Raw genomic sequence first — 9,160 nt, forward strand, 5'->3', positions numbered from 1 at the left:
CTTCCACTGGATCCGGACTGCCGGCTACGGAAAACCCGGAGTGGATCGGCCTTCCACTGGATCCGGACTTCCGGCTACGGAAAACCCGGAGTGGATCGGCCTTCCACTGGATCCGGACTGCCGGCTACAGAAAACCCGGAGTGGATCGGCCTTCCACTGGATCCGGACTGCCGGCTACAGAAAACCCGGAGTGGATCGGCCTTCCACTGGATCCGGACTGCCGGTTAAGGAAAACCCGGAGTGGATCGGCCTTCCACTGGATCCGGACTGTGAGCAGATTTTGTCCAATCGGCGCTGAGATTTCAGCAGGAGGCGGGAGACAGGCTCTTGTCCAGTCACACAGCTTCAGTCCCGGGACTTTTCCGAATTCTGGCGGGCGGTGACACTTCCGAGAAATGTCCACTGGGTGGCGACAGAGATACACGGAGCTGAGTCTCAAAGCGCTATCGGAAAGACTTGAAATCGGAAATACATTTGTTACGTTTTAATCCCATTGAAAAGGAAGATGAAAATATCGTTTGTATTTTAAAACATTATTATACTTGCGCAACGTAATTATTAAGGGAATGGTGTGAGAGGAGACCGTGTTTGAACAGTTTAAGACGGATGTAAAGACATTTTATTTCAGAATGTCTTTCTGAAATGTGTCTGTTTCTGTGTTGTAAGAACGTTGAAGCATGGACGGGCCTTATCTGCATTTACCTTGTTGAATCTTTTTTTCCATAAAATGTTCATGTATTATTGCATGTATCCTGACAATACGACTGCTACGTTACGTTTTCTTGTAGTTTTTGGTCTCATAAAAAATACAAAAGTATGAGTCGATGACGTCAAAATGGTGTCGCCCACAGGGCTTATGGGTAATGTAGTCTCTGTAGTTCACTGGGCTGCCCTGCCCATGTGTTTCGCTGATTTCATTGAACATTAGAATGAATTATATTAATACAATTTCAGCGTATTTATCGTGTCTTGTATTTCTTTGTCTCTCTTATGTGTTCCCTTGTGTGTATGTTTTCTTGTATTTCACGTGTCTGCGGCGCTGGTTAATCGACCCGGCACATAAAGCAAACCCACTGTCCTCGTGTTTCTTAGCTCCCGTCTTGTTTGCAAACTTTTCTCCTGTGTTTATTTTACTTTGTCAATAAAACGTGGTTGCCGGGGAAACGGTGCTGCAGAAGTTGGTGCGAGCTGACCTCTAGGAGGTAAACAGTCGGCTTTTGTAATCTAATCAGCGAGCAAAGCAGAAACGTTAATCTAAAAAGCGCTGGCTGGAGTATTTTGTGGACATTTTGCAGAAGAAAAGGAAGAAACGGTGAGTCGCAGGCTGTCGGTAAATATCAGCGCTGGACACCAGCCTCACACCGCTGGGCTCACTGCACCATGAGCGAGTCCGTCGGCGCCTCCTCCTGCTGGGGTGTGTTACTGCAGGAGTGAGGAGTCTCCGGTCTCCGGTCGCGTCATGATCTGCAAGTGGAGGTGAGAGACGGCGGCGCAGTGGGTGGCAGCGCTGGGAGCCTGGATTTAGTTCCTGGGGTGCTGTGTGTGTGGAGTTTGCATGCTCTCCTTATGTTCTCGTGGCTCCAGTTTTCTGGGGTGCAAAATTCTGTTTATTTCACAAGACGGACCCGGGCAGCAGCATGTGTCTGCAGCGCTCATCCTGCCTGCATGTTTGCAAACTTTTCTCCTGTGTTTATTTTACTTTGTTAAATAAAACGTGGTTGCTGGGGAAACGGTGCTGCAGAAGTTGTTTCGATCTGACCTCCGGGAGGGAGACAGCTGGCAAAGCCGAAACTTTAGTCTAAACGGCGCTGGCTGGAGTATTTTGTGGACATTTCGCAGAAGAAAAGGAAGAAGCGGTGAGTCGCAGGCTGTAGGACAGGACTGTCGGGGAAATGTAAGCGCTGGGCTGAGCGAGTCCGTCGGCGCCTCCTCCTGCAGGAGTGAGGAGTCTCCGGTCTCCGGTCGCGTCCTGATCTGCATGTGGAGGTGAAAGGCTGAGAGACGGCGCACATGCTCTGCACATGTTCTCATGTGTCTGGTTTCCTGGAGTGCTGTCTGTGTGGAGTTTGCATGCTCTGCTCATGTTCTCAAGGGTTTCCTGCCGCTTCTGCAGTCCAGTGTTGGTGAGTCTGTCGGGTTGATTGTGTTGTGGTGTGAGTGTGCCCTAAAGGGGGTTTTAATAGTATGGGGTTTGTGTGTTCACTTGTATGCAGACCACTGGAGAGACCGGTTGTTTTTTGCCAGGCAGACTAATGGCTGCATATTCAATTCCAGCTACTGATGTTGCCAAACCAGCAAGTGGGACAGTGTTTGAAAACCCTTTCAATGAAAGGTTTGTAGAACAGTGTTGCTATTGTTCTGTTTAATTCGAGGTCACCGAGCTTATAAATGGTCTCACAACGTTTGTCTCTTTTCAGGTTTCTCCGACCTGGAGAGTGAACAAAGAAGTGATAAGGGCCCATAACACCTAAGCTCGGCACTCTCACACTCTTCAGCCACACGAGCTTCCTCCTGGTAAAATACTGGGCAAGCCCCTTTCTGACAGGGACAGTGGAAAACCCCCTGAGGGAGATGGGCTGAGGGGAGGAATAAAACCATCTGAGCCGGAACGGAGCGGGCTCCCGATTCCCACCAGACCTGGGAGACGACACAGGCAGCACAAGGGAAGCTGCGGAGCGCGAGTTCGCGGAGGCAAGGACCGATTGACGACCACGGGAGACAGTGGCATCGGATCAGAGGTACTGTACAGAGACTTTTAATACCTGAAGGCAAGGAGCGAGAAACCGGCCCGGCTAGCCGCTCCAAACTGAGGGGAATGGAATACAGTTCGCGGGAGGATTTCTAGTGGAACCTGAACGGAGTCTGGGGAAATGGGACCGGCCTCTCGTTCACTGGGGCCATCAAAGACTTTACAGGTACGAAGAAGAATCGTTCGAGTGGCCACTCTTCGGTACTTGACAGAAAAGACTGCCGTCCCTCTGGATTCATTATGACCCTTGGAAGGACCTTTTGTTGCTGCTGTTTTCGTTGTGTCTTTGGCTGATGGTGAATATGGATAGAAAATAAAAAGGTCACTTATACGATACACATGCTTGTCGCTGGTCTGTGTGGGCATTGGTGGATCTGGGAGATCAACAGAACCTGTGGTAATGGAGAGGGGCCCTAGCACCCTGTTTGCATTGCTAGGTGCCGTAGTCATATATGAGGCAGGAAATAATTCTTGTTTGAGGGGTCACCTCACTGTGACACGAACGTGTTGGGAAGATGCGCCAGTTCTGACGTTAGTGCGACGGGTCTGTAGGCATTAAGGCAGGTTCTTGTGTCCTTTTTTGGAACAGGAACAATAACAGAAGATTTGAAGCAGTCTGGCACTGTGCACTGGGACAATGATTGCTTAAAAACGTCTGTAAAGATTGGAGCGAGTTGGCCAGCACAGGGCTGTAGTGTGGCTGGAGATACACAGTCAGGTCCTGCTGACTTTTTACAGTTTTGCTTTTTGAATAGCCTTAACACATCCTGTTCTTTGCTTCACAGGGCATTCTCAAGACTTGTAAACGGCGTCAAGTCTTCGTGAGAGATTGAGTGTGAGTGGGTGTGGCACTCCAGTTGAGTGGGGGACAATAGCTCATCCCCAGGATGTGAATTATTTGGAGGAGTTGCGAGACTGCCATGGACAAGGTCGTTGGAGATCCTTTGTGTTTCAGACCTGCTGTAAAATGTGTTATCTGGTAGAGAGTGATCAAGATGTATCTGAGGGGATTTTCTTTTGGAATTGGTAACAGTTTGGAGACCTTTCCAGACAGATAAACAGTCTTTGTTAGCAAACAGTTGTTCTAGCTGTGGACAGGAGGGGAATCAAAAGGTAGAGAACACTATTTTTAGAGAAATGGCCCTAAAGGAACAAAGCATAGTGTAGGATGCCACTAGCTTAAGTCTTAACAGCACTGCATGAGAGGAGAAGCCAGTGTCTATTTGTTCTGAGGGGTCCTCAGAAAGGTCAAAAGGTTGCAAACAGATAGGAGACTGGTTATATGCCTGAAGCTTAGCTAGAGGAACATAACATTGCTGGAATGCTGAGAGGGGAGGTTATCAGAGCCTAATGTTATTGCGAAAAATGGCAACTAGGTATAGAAGATCTGATGAATGTCTGTCCTGTGAATTGTTAAGGGTTTCATGTAATTGTGTGTCCAAGTAGTCCGGACTGCTGTGCTATGTGTTGTTTGTCTTGTGAATTTTCTGTTTTACACCTATTGTATCCATAGTGGTACGGGCCAAATCCTATTTAAAGGGTGTTGCGAGCACTGGGGTTTGTTGGGAGTGGTAAGTTAGGAGTCTGGAAATTAGAGCAAGGTGCGAGTGGATATGATAAAAAGATTGTTCCTTTATTTTGTTTCTGATACCTGGTGAAGAGACGCAGTGAGTGTTTGTGTGGCCAGCTGCGTCAACTTCAATAAAACTGGCCTTTTGGTTTGTTTGAGTGCTGACTTGCTATGGTGTATTTTTTCTCTCTGTGAACAACACGTCTTACGGCCAACACTACCCACACAGGAGGTGTGTGCGTGACAGCTCCTCAGCTGCAGCAGGAGTCCAAGTGTGCACAGATTTCTTGTTGGGGTTTGTTGTTTGAAGTTTCTGTTTCGATGTAGGAAGCAATTGTGCCAACACGTGGTCCGAGTTATAGCACGGGACGAGAGCTCCCGAAGAGCGCCTGCCTCCTGCCCGATGCGACGTCTAAAATCATCACAGAATGAGAGGAGCCAACAGGAATGCAAGTCTCTTCTGGTGAGGAGCCTCCGACACAGCCCCCAGTACTGGGTGTGCAGAAAGAATCCTGTTCTACAGTTGTGGTGCGAAATGGCCTCCAGTCCTTGTCAAATGCTGGGTTTCTCTGGACTGCAGTCCCCTCCGCATTTGGATGATTGTGATTGGTGTTGCTGTAGTTGTGCTGTCCTGAGACTGACTGGTGTCAAGACCAGCTGTACTCTGGGATCAGCAGGGCCTAGTGGTGGTATGAATTGTGGCCTCTGTTTCTCAGGTGTAACAAGTGTCTGATTACTCTGTTCTGTATGTTTATCAGTGGGTACTGGCCTAATTCAGCCCTGCACTCGCTGTTAGCTGTTTTTCTCTGCGCAAGGAGGATGTTTCTACAGATTGATTAGAGTTTCTACAGAGTGTACTCCTGGTCTGTGAGGGGACCCCACATTTCACTGCCGTATAGGGCAATGGGTTGGATTACACTTTCAGATATTTGGAGCCAAATTCTTGTTGGTGGGTTGACATTGAAGAGCCTCCTTCTTATTGCGTAGAAAGCCCTGAGTGCCTTCTCCCTCAGTGCCTTCACTGCCAGGTCAAAACTCCCAGAAGAGCTGATGGTGAGACCGAGATATGTGTAGCTGGATGTGTGCTCCAATGTGTTGTTGTTCAGTGTGAATTTGTACCTGTTTCCCTGAGGTCTGGCTTTCTCCTGGAAAACCATAACTCTGGTCTTGTCCAGATTGACTTGCAGTGCCCAGGTCTGACAGTCCTGCTCCAGCAGTGCCAGGCTCTGCTGTCCTGGGTCCAGATGGGCTGGCAGTGCCCAGGTCTGACAGTCCTGCTCCAGCAGTGCCAGGCTCTGCTGTCCTGGGTCCAGATGGGCTGGCAGTGCCCAGGTCTGACAGTCCTGCTCCAGCAGTGCCAGGCTCTGCTGTTCTGGGTCCAGATGGGCTGGCAGTGCCCAGGTCTGACAGTCCTGCTCCAGCAGTGCCAGGCTCTGCTGTTCTGGGTCCAGATGGGCTGGCAGTGCCCAGGTCTGACAGTCCTGCTCCAGCAGTGCCAGGCTCTGCTGTTCTGGGTCCAGATGGGCTGGCAGTGCCCAGGTCTGACAGTGCTGCTCCAGTAGTGCCAGGCTCTGCTGTTCTGTGTCCAGATGGGCCATCAGAGCCCAGGTGTGAATGTGATGGGATGTGTGGCGGTTTGGTTGGAAGCCAGTCTGACTCTAATGCAGGACATTGTGCTCAGTAAGGAGGGCCGGTTATCAGATATTCAAGACTGAAGCCCCGGTATCTGTTGGGGTCGAGTCTGTCTCCATTCTTACAGACGGGCGTGATCAGTCCTTGATTCCAGGCCTCAGGGAAACAGCCGGCCGTCAGGACGAGGTTGAGGAGTTTGAGCAGGCTTTGCTGCAGGTCTGAGCTGCAGTTGGGTCAAGCGTTGTTGACTGTGTCTTGGCTACAGGCCTTTTGTGGTCTGAGAGTTGTCTGTTTGTGTATGTGCCTATCTTCTTTAGGGTGTGCATGTAGTGTCTAACCATCTCACAGTATCTGAGGCGCAGCTCAGAGTGGTGTGGTGTTGTTTTAGTTCTGGTAGTTCTCTTCAGTTGTTTCTGCACTCTGTATCAAACCATTTGATATTGTTTCTGAGTGTGTTTCATATGAATGTAGTCATTTTGATTTTAAGGCTAGTTTCTCAAAAACATGGTTTAAATTTATGAACGATTTGTTGGTTTGATACAGAGCGTTTTGAAATGTAAGGGATCAAGTAATGGGTTTATTTACTGCTGAAAAGAGAAGAAAGAAAAAAAAGAAATGAGACAATTAGCTTGTAATGAGTTTATAACAACAGTAATTAGATTCCTGCAAGCACTCTTTTCATTGTCCAACAACTGAAAGCTTTTAGGTATAAAGGAAGGGTCCTCTAATATTTGATGTGTGAGATTGTCGTTCTATTGGAGATGTTAGTGAGTCTGAGGATTTGTGTTAATATGACAATACTGCTACTACTATTAATAATACAGCATGGCAAGACTTCTTTCAGTCATTTCCCACCCCTCCACCTCAGTGAATCACACATGTTAAACTTCCATCTCGTGTTCCAGATCAGACATGAGCAATCCTATATTACAAATACTTAGCACCAGACAATAATTTAAGCAATTATTAATTCAACAGAAGCAGCAGGCCGAGTAAAGTGCCCCTCTGATGGCCGGTCCGTGGAATTAAACTGGAAAATTTCTTAGAAATGATTATTCTTACAATAATGTGCCAATGGCGCCGCTTGGTGGTCATTCAGCAAAATTTCACCGAAAGTTTGTTTAATTAAAATACCGTTAGTAATGTTCGTATTAATACGTTATTTTAATTTTAAATATATTTAAGCATTTTCAACAGCAAAGAATGCAAAGAATACATTGCATTGCAAACAAGAGGAATGAATGAATGAATGTATTGTACATGGATACAAAATACAAAATAAATACAATGAACCCAAAATTAAAATAACAGTCAAAAGGCGCGAGTCGATGACGTCAGAAGGAAGTCGCCCACAGGGCGTATGGGTAATGTAGTTTCTGTAGTTCTCTGGCCCGCACTGCCCACGTGTTTCGGTGATTTGATTGAACATCAGAATTAATTATATTGTACCATTTCAGCGTGTTTATCGTGTCATGGATTTCCATGACTGTCTTGTGGGTTCTCTTGTGTGTCATGTTTATTTTAGTGGGTGGCAGTGCTGGGGCCCTGAACTGTAATCATTCGTGTTACTCATCATCATTCTTACTGTGACCCTCCTGGGAGGAGTGGACCTTTGTAAGATTCCTGTCCTGGCAAGCAGCAGGTGACAGTTTGCTGTCCGACTCAATTACACCTCCGCTACCTCATTTCACCTCTTTCACCAGCCTGTAAAGGGGGTTGTGATAGTATGGGGTCTTTCTCTTTAACAACCTCAAACCGCAGGAAAGAAATGCCTCATTTATAAGATTGAAATATAACCAGAAAGTATAAAAATAGCTATTTGTGTGTATCATGTCAGAAATATTTGTTTTTATTTTAAAAGAATTTAGAAGAGAAATATGATTAATAAGGCAGCAGAATCCATTTAAACTGTCATTTTCCTGTTTAGGTTGGAAAGTTTAATTTGATCAAGTCCACTTGAGTGCCTAAGCAACTGTTTGGGTAGTTTGGCTGGTGTGGTGGTGCTCTCCAAATACCTGATCCAAACGGACAGAGAGACAATGTGAGAAAGAAAAGGTGTAAATAACAGACATATCATATGCAGAATACAGTAATGTGCTGTTCAGCACAGTGACCTAGAGTGAAGATGGAAATCAGTCATTCTAGTGCTCTCAATGGTTTTCCATTACAAACGGACCAGGGCTTCCTGAGACACAGGCAGTTGGAGTTATATAGAGTTAGAGGTTGTTTTCACGGCACCAGCCGACTAAAGCAGAGACCTCCTTCCACTCCAGAATTTTTTTTTTATTTGGGTGGGATCATCTGGAGTCTTGATTCCTTTCATGGAGTCAGCAGTAGATACACAGCTGTTAGCATAGGAGGAGTACAGAAGAGGTGACAGCAGTGCTGGGGACCCTGGTATCTCTTCCACTGAGGACCCTCTGGCACAACCAGAGGTGTGAAATTGAAATTATTTGGAAGGAATGGGAAGCTAAAGGCAGAGTCACAATCTCTGATTCATGTAATCAAAACAGTAAGTTCTTTCCTCAGGCAGCTTCGTTAGAACATTTTAAATAGATGTAAAAGTGTATTTACAGACTATATCAGCCCTTATCTTTATTAACCTGGTTTAATCTTTTTTTCAGAAGTGTAAATATATTATACTATGTACCCCTGATGGTATTATTGATGTGCTATCAATATACTCTTGTTTGTATTGTATCTATTTTTATTGCCACCATAAAAAGTTAAAAAGAACTGCACTTTCGAGAAATGTCCACTGGGCGGCGACAGAGATACACGAGTCTATGGCGGCGAGTCATGATAACTGTGACGTTTGTGACAGCAACTCTGAAAGATAACGTAAAGAAGGAAACTAATATTGACATTACTTTTAAAGAAGTTAAATAATACTACATTTTAAACCTATTGAAAGTAATATGAAAATATCGTTTGTATTTAAAAAAATATGATACTTCATAATAATTAACGAAATGCTGTGAGAGGAGACCCATGTTTAAACACTTTAAAACGGATGTAAATGCGTCTGTACAGACAATTTGAAACATGTACGGACCTCATCTGCTTTTGTTTACTATTAAACAAGATTACTTGTTTAATCTTTTTCCATAACATGTACATGTATTATCGTATGTACCCCTGACTATACTCTGTGTTATATGTATTCTTGTTTTTATGGCATGTATTGTTGTTATAATTAAAAATAAAAA

This window comes from Lepisosteus oculatus, chromosome 10 (assembly GCF_040954835.1).
Source record: "Lepisosteus oculatus isolate fLepOcu1 chromosome 10, fLepOcu1.hap2, whole genome shotgun sequence".
Classification (NCBI taxonomy): domain Eukaryota; kingdom Metazoa; phylum Chordata; class Actinopteri; order Semionotiformes; family Lepisosteidae; genus Lepisosteus; species Lepisosteus oculatus.